This window comes from Rana temporaria, chromosome 1 (genome assembly GCF_905171775.1).
Source record: "Rana temporaria chromosome 1, aRanTem1.1, whole genome shotgun sequence".
Lineage (NCBI taxonomy): Eukaryota > Metazoa > Chordata > Amphibia > Anura > Ranidae > Rana > Rana temporaria.
The window spans coordinates 572,391,779-572,406,860 of record NC_053489.1 but is presented as its reverse complement, the minus strand read 5'-3'; the positions used below and the strand labels follow the sequence as shown (position 1 = coordinate 572,406,860).

At 42.8% G+C, this 15,082-nt stretch overlaps 1 protein-coding gene across 3 annotated transcripts in view; it reads right to left on the bottom strand.

Moving 5' to 3' along the window:
• SGCZ (sarcoglycan zeta) overlaps nt 1-15,082 on the bottom strand; it is a 1,301,913-nt gene that overhangs the window by 676,904 nt on the left and 609,927 nt on the right. The window lies entirely within an intron of this gene.

Here is a 15,082-nt window from a genome sequence, read left to right as displayed (position 1 = left end):
GGGCATAATGAGCTAGTATGCACAGCATACGCAAACTGATGACTTGTAGGGGCCCTTAACCACTTCAGCCCATGAGGATTTGGCTGCCACTTTTTGCAATTCGGCACTGCATCGCTTTAACTGACAATTGAGCGGTCGTGCGACATGACTCCCAAACAAAATTGATGTCCTTTTTTCCCCACAAATAGAGCTTTCTTTTGGTGGTATTTGATCACCTCTGCGGTTTTTATTTTTTGCGCTATAAACAAAAATAGAGCGACAATTTTGAAAAAAAAGTAATATTTTTTACTTTTTGCTATAATAAATATCCCCCAAAAATATATATAAAAACATTTTCCCTAGTTTAGGCTGATACATATTCTTCTACATATTTAAACATTAAAATAGGGAATAGTTTATGTCATTTAAAAAAAAAATGGTTTTACTAGTAATGTCGGCGATCCTTGACTTTTATCATGACTGCAACAGTATGGCAGACACATCAGACACTTTTGATGCTATTTTGGGACCATTGTCATTTATACAGCGATCAGTGCTATACAAATGCACTCATTACTGTGTAAATTACACTGGCAGGGAAGGGGTTAACCACTAGGGGGCTAGAAAGGGGTTAAGTGCATCCTAGGGAGTGATTCTAACTGTGTGGGGGCTGGGCTACATGTGACACGACACTGATCGCTGCTCCCAATAACAGGGAACAGACGATCAGTGTCCTGTCACTAGGCAGAACAGGGAGATGCCTTGTTTACACAGGCATCCCCCCATTCTGCAGCTCTGTGACACGATTGCGTGACACCGGCAGACAGACTTTGTGTCCACGGGTCCCGCGGTCACAGAGCTCGCAACAGGGTACAGTTGCTTTGCGCAGCTGTGCCATCCTGCCAACGTATAAGTGCGTGGCACGGTCGGCAAGCGGTTAAAATATCATCTATGGAAAGTATAGGGAGCTTGACATGTTGGGGATCTATTTAATGGGCACAACCTCATCTTTTATATTTTACCAATATTGGAAAATATATTGTGTTTTTGTGCCCTAAAATTAACTTAAACTTAAAGAAGACCTGTAACTACTATAACATACAAGTCTTATTGGCCCCTTGTGAGACTTAGCAAATAGTAACAACATTTTTTTTTCTTTTAAATAATTGAAAAAATGGAGTGCCAGCTATCTGAGGAAAATGTCATGCTTAATGTTTCATGTTCACGTTTATTTAACTCAATAACCTCCAGGACAGAGGATTAGGGCATACAATATCCAAACTAAGAAACATGTCTTAGCTGAAACATGTAATCTGTAATTGTAAACTAGTAAGAACAACCCGGTGGCACAAGTACCTTCTAGTATTAGCCATGAGAACATCATGTCCACTGTCTACAGCTTGTTTTCAGCTCTTGAAGACACTATTCATCTGAAATGCCTTGTTCCAAGCTGCTCCACACAGGCTACCAACGCCTTGTTCTCCTCTTTCTGGATGTGTATGCATTCCATAGGTTCAGGCACTTCTTTCAGCAGCAGACTTAAAAGGAAAGGATTTCCAGCACAACCTCTACTCTTGGCAGATGTCAGAAGGCAAAAAACACACTGCAAGGTCACCCCAAATATTTACATCCTTCCCCAACATGCATCACTGCCAATAGACCTCCTAGTGATTTGCCAGAGAGAGCTAAATATTAAAAATGCATCTATCTGCTGAAGAACATTTCCTAGCAACAAATATAAGTAAACATGAATTAATTAGAACTTGGGTAAAACCCAACAAACACAAACTATTTTGAACTATATTTAAATCAATGTAGGCTCAGGCTGTCTAATGTCAAGCTGCAACACTTAATTTAAAAAGGGGCACTCTCACCTAGGGCAGGATTGAAACATATGTGTCATGATTGTTTGGATTGCATTACTGAATTGCGTCATAATGCGCAAATCAGAGAAATCTACATGGAAACAAATCAGGAAAATCAAAAAGTGATGGGTCAGAAATTCTCCTCATTCTATTTTTCTTTAACACACACATGATACTGAATAATATGTAGGACTCTCTTTAAATAAGTCATGCTAATCTCAATTTTGAATAGAAAACATTTTCTGATTTTAAAATGAAAATACAATACAATGCACTAGAACTACATCTCTCAGAATTCTTCTTACGTGTACTGACTACAAAATGGGTTGCAACAACCACAATTTCTGCAAACCCTGCCCCCTCCAACCCACTACAGGCATGCTCATAGACAGCCAGTGGATTTGGGCTGATTTGGTCACACAGAGATAAGGAAGCATCACATATGGCTTTTAAGGAGAAATAAAGGAATTGTAGCTGTAGACCTGTAAAGCATTTCTCTATGAACTGTAATACATGAGAAGACACATACCCAACTATTTTTAATATGGCAAACACACAGTTATTGTATCATGGCTAAGCAGCACAAATTGTAATCTGAGGAAAAAGACCCATGGTGTAATTTAACTAACATATTTTAATAGTACAGTTATCCTTTGATTAAAGTTAAATCACTGTATTTATAAAGTTTAAAAAAATAGGAAAAACTGTACAATTCTTGGCAGTTTGACAAAATGAGGACATTGTCAACTGTAGCAAAGAGCAAAATGGGACAGTGATCAAAAATACATTTTTGACTTTGTAGTGATTTTAGCTTACCTACATTTAAAAGTAATCTTTTCAGTCAACTACTGGTAACATATAGTAGCTTGGTGGGAAGAAACGTTTCTTTTAAGTCATTGTGTTATTCAATCATTTAATTTTGGTTCTTCAAATTGCGTATTGCTAAAGAGAATGTATACATCAATATCACAGGCTGTATTAGAGAAGTCACACTTCGCCTTTGAGAATTTTTCAGATATATCAAACCTTAGAAAATATACGCTTTGGGGAAGTGTCTACTTTTTGACTTTTATGCTCAGTACTTTTTTATTCAATCCATTTTCTTCTCTAAGTAATCTATTAAAAGAGAAAGATAACCCAGAAGATAATTAAATCTATTATATGTCACCTCTGTAAAATGTAGATTGCCTAATAAAATACATTGTAATATGCCAGGGAAAAATATATAATTAATAATAACAACGTAATAACATTAATAATTAATAATAACATTAATTACAATAACAATAGTAATAATACTACCAGTGCTGCTGATACTACTACTACAATTGATAATAATAATAATAATAATAATAATAATAATAATAATAATAATAATAATTGTGAATGACTTGTATGCAATTGCCTATATGCTTCAGTCTAATTCTCTCCCTGCTTTAATGCTGTGTGTGTTAGGTGTAAAAGGTGATTTCATGTGTGACTCATTCCTCTGCATAACAGACTGTTGAAGTGCTAATGTCCCATCCCCAGCCAGCTCTCTATTCTAAAGGGTAATTGATCTATTGTGTGTGTGAAGAAGACCTGTGTTTACCCTAAGGCCGGGTACACACGGGCAAACATGTACGATGAAACCGGTCCGTCGGACCGTTTTCACCGTACATGTCTGCCCGGGGACTTCTGTACGATGGCTGTACTAACCATCGTACAGAAGTCCGCTCGTAAACAATACGCGGGGCGTGTCCACGCCGTCGCCGCGGCGATGATGCGGCGACGTGGGCGGGCCTGCCTTTTAAATGCTTCCACGCATGAGTCGAAGTCATTCGACGCATGCGAGGGACGGCGGGCGCTCGGACATGTACGGTAGGTCTGTACTGACGACCATACATGTCCGAGCGGGCAGGATTCCAGCGGACGGTTTTAAAACAAGTCCAGGAATATTTGTCCGCTGGGAAAAGGCCCGGCGGGCAAATGTTTGCTGGAATTCTGCCCGCTCGCGCCTACACATGACCAAACATGTATGCTGAAACTGGTCCGCGGACCAGTTTCAGCATACATGTTTGGTCGTGTGTACGGGGCCTTAAGAGATTTGTCTTGTATCGTCAGGCTAAATGATTAGATAATTGGCTCATGTTAATTATTCTGATTGCTTCATTGTAGTAATTAACTTCACTGATGTCATTATCTAAAGAAATATGTCTGTCAGGGTCGGCACCGGAGTGTCTACCTATAATCTGTATGGGAGCCCAGTGTGTGGAAAGGGAGTGGAGATTTCATTGTTCTTTGATTGATGATTAGCTTGAAAACTGTATATAGCTAGCTGAATGCTGCCATTAAAGTGTCTCTTGTTCCAGCATTAAGCTTTGGCTCATGTATGGTCTGTTATGGGAAGAAGGGAATGCTTGACGGGGATATGTTCTACTACCATCACAACTGGTTGGCAGCAGCGGGATTTTCCCTTCTACTTTCCTTTACACCAGGATTCCAAGCAGACACTGGGAACAGTGAATGGAAGGCTGGTACACCCGACTTAAAAGAAATACACTGAAAGAACTACTGGAAGTTTGTGGAAGGATTGCTAGCAACAAAACCAAGCGGGTCATCATAGCAGAATTAATGGAGCTAGACCTGGAGAACTTGATTGCAGCAACGCCAGCAGTACAAGAGATGGAGACACCAGTGATTAAGGAGGAGGAATCACCAGCCAACAAAGTAATGAGAGAGAAGCTAGCATGGTTCGGTCCGAACCCAACGGCGGATGTGGTGCTGAAAGTGATGGACCTGTTAGCGAAGGAGGCTAAACAAATAAGAGACGCAGAGCTACAGTTAAAACTGGCAGCAGTCCAACAAGCAGCCGCACATTCTCCAAACAGTGAGTACAGCACAGCAGACACAAGGAAGATTCCGTTTAGCGATTTAAAGCTTTTGATGAAAAAGACTGTGAAATTGATAACTACCTGGCAGATTTTGAGCGACAATGTAACCTGCACCGAATAGCTAGAGGAGAGTGGGTTTCAATATTGTCAGGCAAACTGTCAGGCAAAGCTTCTGATGCTTTCCGGACCGTGCCAGAGCAGGAGATCCATAGCTACGCCAGGGTTAAAGAAGTGCTCCTGGCTTGTTATGCAGTAACCCCAGAGTCCTACCGACAGAAGTTCAGGGACTCACGCAAAACCACGAAAGACTCTTACGTGGAATGGGCATGCCAGTTATCACTGTCGGCCTCTAACTGGGTTAACAGCAGCCAGGCCACCACCGCAGAGGACATTTTGCAACTAATGCTCCTGGAGCAATTTTACCAACACATCCAGACGGATGTCAAAGACTGGGTGAGAGATCGCAGGCCCATGACTCTACCAGAGGCCGCTAAGTTGGTGGATGAATACGCGGATACTCGCAAGATGAACCAGGTCACACCACGGGTACAACCTCCACGACCAGCGGCGCCCTCACACCCACCAGCCGCTAGATACCAACCTCCTAACAGACCGGTGACATCTAGCCCTTGCTATCCACGCCAGGAGGACAACGAACAATGCTGCTTCCGGTGCAAACAGCTGGGTCACTTCAAGCAGAATTGCCCCATGGACGACAACACCAGGTCAATTGGTCTCGACCTGGGTACCGCCCACCAGCAGCAGCCCATTGTGTAGACTCGGCTTGGGATCCCCAGGAGCTGGGTCAGGAAGAACCATTGGGCACCCTTTACGAAGCCCTCATGGTACAATCCGTTATTCCGGACAACAGGACACACCATTGTCAGCTGGGCATGGGTAACAGAAAAAACGCCCGGGGATTAAGAGACAGCCGGGTGGGCGACAGCCATGAGCCGGAGGGGCCCTGGAGGGAGCTGGGCAGAAATAGGCACCGCTGGCTACCTCCAAGAAGAAGAGGTCCTGGAAGCCGTATAACAAGCTGACCTGGGAGGAGAAGAAGCGACTGGAGGAGAGGGAGTCGCAGCGGGCGTCCCAGATGCGGGCCGAGATGTTCGCCAAGGGCCAACCGGTGGCCCCTTACAACACCACCCAGTTCCTGATGATGAAGTACCACGTGGAGAGCCTGCAGGACATGAGCAAGCAGGAGCTGATCCGTGAGTACATGGAGCTGGAGAAGTGCATAAGCCGCATGGAGGAGGAGAACAACCGCCTGAGGTCACAGCAGGCCGACCCCCCCAGGCTCCATGAACTGGAGATGGAGCTGGAGAAGCTCAAAGAGGAGAACCGGCGGCTGCGGAGGGAGCAGGGGGTGGCTGACCCTATGGGGCACTGATCCAACCCCCCCCGGACTCTGAGCACCAGTGCTACAGCATTTCAACAAATATCAATTTTTCTTTTTATTAATCTCCTGTGATTGTCACTTCAGAGCCATAACCTGCCCCCTCCCATAGCGGGACACCTAGACGGCGGCGCACAGACCCATCCGCTGTCTTCACACTGACTTCTGGTGACTCTGCAGATCGCACAAAGACTTGGGGACTGACCGGCGTGTGATCTGATGACCCGGTGGCATACCTGAGTCGGAAGCTGTTGCCAAGGGAGGTCAGTTATGCCACCATTGAAAAAGAGTGTTTGGCCTTGGTATGGGCACTCAAAAAGCTCACACCTTACCTTTATGGCCGGGCTTTCACTCTCATCACCAATCACAACACCTTGGTGTGGCTTAACCGGGTTTCAGGGGACAACGCCCATTTGCTACGCTGGAGCTTGGCCTTACAGCCCTATGACTTTACAATTCATTATCGCCCAGGCAAGCAAAACGGAAAAAACAATGGATTGTCACGCCAAACGGAGTTAACCTCGGACTAAAAGCTCTGAACCGTCAACCCTACTGGACCAGGAAAGGTCCAACCGAGTTGCCGGTGCAGGGAGAAAAAGGGGGGCCATTGTGAAGGACTTGTATGCAATTGCCTATATGCTTCAGTCTAATTCTCTCCCTGCTATTTTAATGCTGTGTGTGTTAGGTGTAAAAGGTGATTTCATATGTGACTCATTCCTCTGCATAACAGACTGTTGAATTGCTAATGTCCCATCCCCAGCCAGCTCTCTATTCTAAAGGGTAATTGATCTATTGTGTGTGTGAAGAAGACCTGTGTTTACCCTAAGGCCGGGTACACACGGGCAAACATGTACGAAGAAACCGGTCCGTCGGACCGTTTTCACCATACATGTCTGCCCGGGGACTTCTGTACGATGGCTGTACTAACCATCGTACAGAAGTCCGCTCGTAAACAATACGCGGGGCGTGTCCGCGCCGTCGCCGCGGCGATGATGCGGCGACGTGGGCGGGCCTGCCTTTTAAATGCTTCCACGCATGAGTCGAAGTCATTCGACGCATGCGAGGGACGGCGGGCGCTCGGACATGTACGGTAGGTCTGTACTGACGACCATACATGTCCGAGGCGGGCAGGATTCCAAGCGGACGGTTTTTAAAACAAGTCCAGGAATATTTGTCCGCTGGGAAAAGGCCCGGCGGGCAAATGTTTGCTGGAATTCTGCCCGCTCGCGCCTACTCATGACCAAACATGTATGCTGAAACTGGTCCGCGGACCAGTTTCAGCATACATGTTTGGTCGTGTGTACGGGGCCTTAAGAGATTTGTCTTGTATCATCAGGCTAAATGATTAGATAATTGGCTCATGTTAATTATTCTGATTGCTTCATTGTAGTAATTAACTTCACTGATGTCATTATCTAAAGAAATATGTCTGTCAGGGTCGGCACCGGAGTGGTCTACCTATAATCTGTATGGGAGCCCAGTGTGTGGAAAGGGAGTGGAGATTTCATTGTTCTTTGATTGATGATTAGCTTGAAAACTGTATATAGCTAGCTGAATGCTGCCATTAAAGTGTCTCTTGTTCCAGCATTAAGCTTTGACTCATGTATGGTCTTTTATGGGAAGAAGGGAATGCTTGACGGGGATATGTTCTACTACCGTCACAATAATAATAATAATAATAATAATAATAATAATAATAATAATAATAATAATAATAATAATAATACAAATTATAATAAGAAGAATATTAATAATAATCATTGTTATCATCATTATTAATAATATGCTGTATTATTATTATGATGATGATTATTATTATTATTATTATTATTATTATTATTTCTGTTACAATTAGTATATATTTTCTATGGTATTTCTATCAGTATTCCTATGATATTGTGTTCTGTATAATTCAGTATGATAATTGTAATAAAACATACAATGTAATATGAATTGGTGCTCTATTTTCATTTTTTTTTTGCACTGCAGTAATATTAATATATGTATAGTACATTATATTTGTTTTAGTGTGTTGAGGGGCCAAGATCAGAAGGTTCAAGCAAAAGTGGTGGACATTTGGCAGGTGAAGCAACTACTAAAAAAGCAGAGTACAGAAGGAATAACAGCTACTGACAAGCAAAGAGCAGAAGGTTCACACAGCTACTGAAGACACATTTTAAGATTACCAGCAGTTACAACAGGGGCATTAACCACTGGAATTACTTGTGAGGCAGAGTTTAGAGGGAGCAAGTACAATGCCTCAAATTTCTTACATCTCTACTGTCTACCTCTGGACATTTTGCATATTTCAACATGACAACTGTAGGTGAGAAGGTTCAGGAGAATACAATTGTTATTACGGTTAATGTTATAGTTTTACGAAACCTGTCTGTGAATCCTCAGACAGACAAAAAATCAGTTTGAGGTTTACTCTACTGTTAATTACCACTTCCAATGTAATAAAAAAAAAAAAAAGAAAGGGACATTTCCTTATTTCTGGTTTAATGAGAAAAAACACGATTTTCGTTTCAAGCTTTATGTTAAAACCTTAAATATATATATATATATATATATATATATATATATATATATATATATATATATATATATATATATATATATATATATATATATATATATATTTATAATATAATATTACACACAATATATTGCAGTGGCACAATCCTGCAAAAAATCGCTGATTGCCACCAATACTTGTAAAAATAAATAAATAAATACACATTCTATAAACATATCCCCTAGTTTGTAGACACTATGAGGCAGATCCACAAAGAAATTACGCTGGCGTATCTATTGATACGCCGCGTAATTTCAAATTTTGCGTGTCGTATCTTTGTTTTGTATCCTCAAAACAAGATACGACAGCATCTCGGCTAGATCCGTCAGGCGTACGTCTTAGTACGCCGTCGGATCTAAGCTGCAATTTTTAGGCGGCCGCTAGGTGGCGTTCCCGTCGAATTCCATGTTGAGTATGCAAATTAGCTATTTACGGCGATCCACGAACGTACGACCGGCCGGCGCATTTTGTTTACGTCGTTTGCATTCGGATTTTTCTGGCGTATAGTTAAAGCTGCTGTTATGAGGCATACACAATGTTAAGTATGGCCGTCGTTTTGAATTTTTTATGTTGTTTGCGTAAGTCGTTTGCGAATAGGGATTTGCGTAGGATGACGTCACCGTCGTGAGCATTGGCTTGTTCCGGGTTAATTTTTGAGCATGCGCACTGGGATACCCCCACGGACGGCGCATGCGCAGTTAAAAAAAACGTTGTTTACGTCGGGTCACAACGTATTAACATAAAACACGCCCCCATTACATCCATTTGAATTCTGCGCCATTACGCCGCCAAAAAACTTATGGCACAAATTCTTTCAGGATTCGAAAAAAAAGAAAAAAGTTGCGGCGGCGTAGTGTATCTTAGATGCGCTGCGCCTGGCGTAAAGGTACGTGGATCTGCCCCATTATGGTTACACAACCTATTACATTGCTATAATCTTTTTATATGAACTATAGACTGAAGGACTTACAGTATGAATAAATGGTTGTAGAATGAATCATTTGAGTTTTGATTATTTCTTATGTATTATTATTATAATAATTTGATGTGCATTTGTTATCGTCCGAATACATTTTCACCCGAATTTCAGGGATTTTTGTGTTAGTTTTAAAACGATAATGAACGCGCAGAATCTGAAATCCAAAAGATCAGAAAAAAAAAAATATGTTCGTATCCATTATATTTCGTATCATTGTAACAACAGTTGAATATAGATAGATAAAAGATTCGGTGACAATAGTGATCGGTGTCTATCGAACCTGCGGTAATACAGTTCTACATGAAGATTTGATGAAGCAGCTAAAAACATACCATACCATACCATAAAATGCATGAAGGTAAAAAACCTTTTGATTTATAACCACTTTAAAAAACATGTAAAAAATACTGAGAAGGGTTGTACTTAACATATAGGGGCAGATCCACAAAAGCATTACGCCGGTGTATCTATTGATACACCGGCGTAATTTTAAATTTCCCGCGTCGTATCTTTGTTTTGTATCCACAAAACAAGATACAACGGCATCTGGGATCGATCAGACAGGCGTACGTCTTAGTACGCCGTCGGATCTTAGATGCAGTTTTTCGGCGGCCGCTAGGTCGCGTTTCCGTCGAAATCCGTGTTGAGTATGCAAATTAGCTATTTACGGCGATCCACGAACGTACGTCCAGCCGGCGCATTTTTTTGCGTCGTTTTCGTTCGGCTTTTTTTGGCATATAGTTAAAGCTGCTGTTATGAGGTGTACTCAATGTTAAGTATGGCCGTCGTTCCCGCGTACAATTTTGAATTTTTTTATGTCGTTTGCGTAAGTCATTCGCGAATAGGAATTTGCATAGAATGACGTCACCGTCGTAAGCATTGGCTGGTTCCGGTTTAATTTCAAGCATGCGCACTGGGATACCCCCACGGACGGTGCATGCGCAGTTACAAAAAAAACGTTGTTTACGTCGGGTCACAACGTATTTACATAAAACACGCCCCATTACATGCATTTGAATTAGGCGCCATTACGCCGGCAAAGATACACTACGCCGTAACTTACGGCGCGGATTCTTTCAGGATTTGAAAAGAAAAATTACGTTACGGTGGCGTAGTGTATCTTAGATACGCTACGCCCGGCGCATAAATGCGCCGCTGTACGAGGATCTGCTCCATAGCCGGATTTAGGTAGACGTGCCTAACTTTAGGCAGGCGTAGTGTATCTCATATACGCTACGCCGCCGTAAGTTAGAGAGGCAAGTACAGTATTCACAAACAACTTGCGTCCTAGGTTACGGCGGCGTAGTGTAAATGTGCCGGCGTAAGCGCGCCTAATTCAAATGTGGAAGAGGTGGGTGTGTTTTATGTAAATTAAGCATGACTCCACGTAAATAAAGTTTTGAACGAACGGCGAATGCGCCGTCCGTGGACGTAACCCAGTGCGCATGCTCCAAATTACACCGCAAAGACTCATTGGTTTTGACGTGAACGTAAATTACGGCCAGCCCCATTCACGGACGACTTACGCAAACGACGTAAAATGTTAAAAATTTGTCGTGGTTTCGACATCCATACTTAACATTGACTGCGCCATCTTTTTGGTGGTTTATCTTTATGCCTGAAAACGCCTTACGTAAATGGCGTATCTTTACTGTGACGGGCAAGCGTACGTTCGTGAATAGGCGTATCTCGCTGATTTACGTATTCTAGGCGTAAATCAGTGTACACGCCCCTAGCGGCCAGCGTAAATAGACAGCTAAGATACGACGGTGCCGGCGGTCGTATCTTAGCAACATTTAAGCGTATCTCAATTTAAGAATACGCTTAAATATACGACGGCGCAGATTCTGAGTTATGACGGCGTATCTACTGATACGCCGTCGTATCTCTACCTGAATCTGGCTAATAATCTCTACAAACATTTTTCTAAATATCATAATAAAAATCCCTTACAACTACAGTGAGCCAAGCTGAATACAGATGGATATATACTCTAAACACTTGGTACCCAATGGTTTGAATGTTTGTTGAGTCCAATTTGAACTGTTTTATTAGTGACTTTTAGGGTACCTACATTCACCTAATTGTAGTAAGGTTATATTCTCTACCACACATTCTATTTTATTGTTTTTCCGTATCTGCCCTTTTTTCCTAACATTATCGCTAATTATCCTTGCACAGTACCAATTTATTGTCTTTGAGTTGTATAGTATATCTTCTTTTACCCAGTAATCCTACACATTTTATATTGTTTTTTATATATGAGTTTTATCATGTATAGGTATTTCTTTATACCTTCCCTTGTTATTCATTTTTCTGGGGGTTAATAGCTTTGTAGGTCTCACAGTGTAAGATTTTATTAACACTGGCTATCACAAAGCTTGGTCTTTTTTTGCATATTTTAAAGTCAGTACAAAGAGGGGCTCAATACTATTTTTACTTTTACATCTATTTATTTACCTATATTTTGTATATTTATTTACATAATATTTACCTATTTTTTATATTTGTTTTCTTTTTATTTCATTAACATTAGTTTGCATTCATTGTTCTGATTTGGGGCGAATCAAACCCCCATATATTGATTACAGTGTCTCAGATCTCTTAATATCATCCCGTCACTTACTCTCACTAAGGCCTCATACACACGGACGGACTGTCCACTGAAATCGGTCCGCCGGACCGCTATCAGCGGACATGTCCGCCCGGAGATTTCTGTCTGATAGTTGTACACACCATCAGACAGAAATCCGCGCGTACACGATACGCGGTGACGTGGCCGCGCCGTCGCCACGATGATTGCGCGGCGACGTGCGCGGCCCTGGAAGGTCAATGCTTCCACGCATGCAAGGGATGGCGGCCGATCGGACATGTACGGTGAGTCTGTACAGACGACCGAACATGTCTGACGGACAGGCTTCCAGCGGACATGTTTCTTAGCATGCTAAGAAACATTTGTCCGCTGGAAAACGGTCGGCTGGACAAATGTCCGCTGGAAACCTGTCCAGTTGGCCGTAAACACGACCGAACATGTCTGCTGAAACTGGTCCGTGGACCAGTTTCAGCAGACATGTTCGATCGTGTGTACGGGGCCTAACTCCTGCACTTCAGTAAAATGGCCAATCATTATATTACAAGGAGATGCCTAGATATCATGGCCACAGGGTATATTCACACAATGGACTCCAACAAAATTGTTGATGACCTCTACACATAGCAGATTTCAAGAAAATGGAGGCCGCACAATAATAATAGCACTGAGCTATATAAGGACAGCTGCATCCACCAGGCTCTTTTCCCTGATAAATTTAACTGGTGCATGACATAACACGGAGGGTGGAGCCCGAGAAATCACGGACTGAAAGTGACATCACAACAAGAAAAACTGTAGGCCCAGTGAATGCTTGTATTAATTTACCTCATGTAAGCATAATTATTTATACACTAACAATTGAATACACTGATAAATTATTTTAAGCAGTAGTATACTATTTAGGGTATCCCCTTCATTTTAATATGGCCCGAGAATCAATAATTTCCAAGATGATAAGTAGGGATGAGCTTCGAGTTCGAGTCAAACTCATGTTCGACTCAAACATTGCCTGTTCGCTTGTTCGGCGAACAACGAACAATTTGGGGTGTTCGCGGCAAATTCGAAAAGCCGCGGAACACACTGTTAAAGTCTATGGGAGAAATCTAAAGTGCTAATTTTAAAGGCTAATATTCAAGATATTGTCCTAAAAAGTGTTTGGGGACCTGGGGCCTGCATGTGAAAAAGCGCATGTTTCCCGTACTTAGAACTGTCCCTGCACAAAATGTCATTTCTGAAAGAAAAAAAGTCATTTAAAACCGGACTCGCGGCTATAATGAATTGTCAGCTCCCGGCAATTCAGAGAGAATTCATTCATAGAAAAAAAGCGTGGGGGTCCCCCAAATTCAATTACCAGGCCCTTCAGGTCTGGTATGGATATTAAGGGGAACCCCGCCGTCAATTTAAAAAAACAATTATGTGGGGTTCTCCCCAAATATCCATTCCAGACCCTTCAGGTCTGGTGTGGATTTAAGGGGAACTCCACCCCAATTATTTTTTTAAAAATGGCATGGAGTTCCCCCAAAAATCCACACCAGACCGAGCACGTTAACATGGCCAGCCGCAGAAAAGAGGGGGAGACAGAGTGCGCCCCCCCTCTCCTGAACCGTACCAGGCCACATGCCCTCAACATGGGAAGGATGTCCCCATGTTGATGGGGACAAGGGCCTCATCCCTACAACCCTGGCCGGTGGTTGTGGGGGTCTGCGGGCGGGAGGCTTATCAGAATCTGGAAGACTCCTTTAAGAAAGGGGACACCAGATCCTGCCCCCCCTATGTGAATTGGTAATGGCCTACCAGTTCAAGAAGGAAGTGTAAATAGTTGTAAAAAACATACACACACACCGTAGAAAAAAGTCCTTTATTAATAAAAAAATAAAAAATAAAAAATAAAATCCAGCGGTGGTAATCCACTCAGTCCCGGCTCCCTGCTCCAACATTGTCAGTATCCAGCGATGATGATCTTCTCTCCAGTCCAGCGATCAGAAGATCACCCGGGATCCAGAGCGCAGCATCGCCCGCCTCCTCTCCGCCGGACACAGCCCGGCGAATGACGCGACTGAAGCTGTGACATTTCTTTTATTGGTGAGGCGGGGCCACCCATCACGTGACCCCGTCCCCCTCTGACGCACTCTCTGCTACGTCACTGGGGAAGCCTGGCTTCCCTCTTGCGTCAGAGGGGGTGGGGTCACGTGAAGGGTGGCCCCGCCTTACTCTGTCCCCCCTCTTTTCTGTGGCCGGCCCGGTTAACATGCTCGAATAAGGGGTCTGGTGTGGATTTTTGGGGGAACTCCACGCCCTTTTTAAAAAAAAATGGGGTGCAGTTCCCCTTAAAATCCATACCAGACCTGAAGGGTCTGTAATGAATATTTGGGGGGAACCCCACGTAATTTTTTTTTAAATTGACAGCGGGGTTCCCCTTAATATCCATACCAGACCCGAAGGGCCTGGTAATTAAATTTGGGGGGACCCGAACGCTTTTTTTTTTTTATGAATGAATTCTCTCTGAATTGCCGGGAGCCGACAATTCATTATAGCTGCAAGTCCGGTTTTAATTACTTTTTTTCTTTATGCAGTGACTTTTTAGGACAATAACTTGCATATTAGCCTTTAAAATTAGCACTTTAGATTTCAAATGTTCAAGTCCCATAGACTTTAACGGGGTTCTACAGTTCACACAAACATTTAGTGTGTTCGCAGGTTCTGGTGTGAACCGAACACGGGGGTGTTCGGCTCATCCCTAATGATAAGACACTCTTAAAAGGACCAGTACCTGTTTTTTCTTGAGGAGTACCTGGCTACATATGAGTACTGTGGTG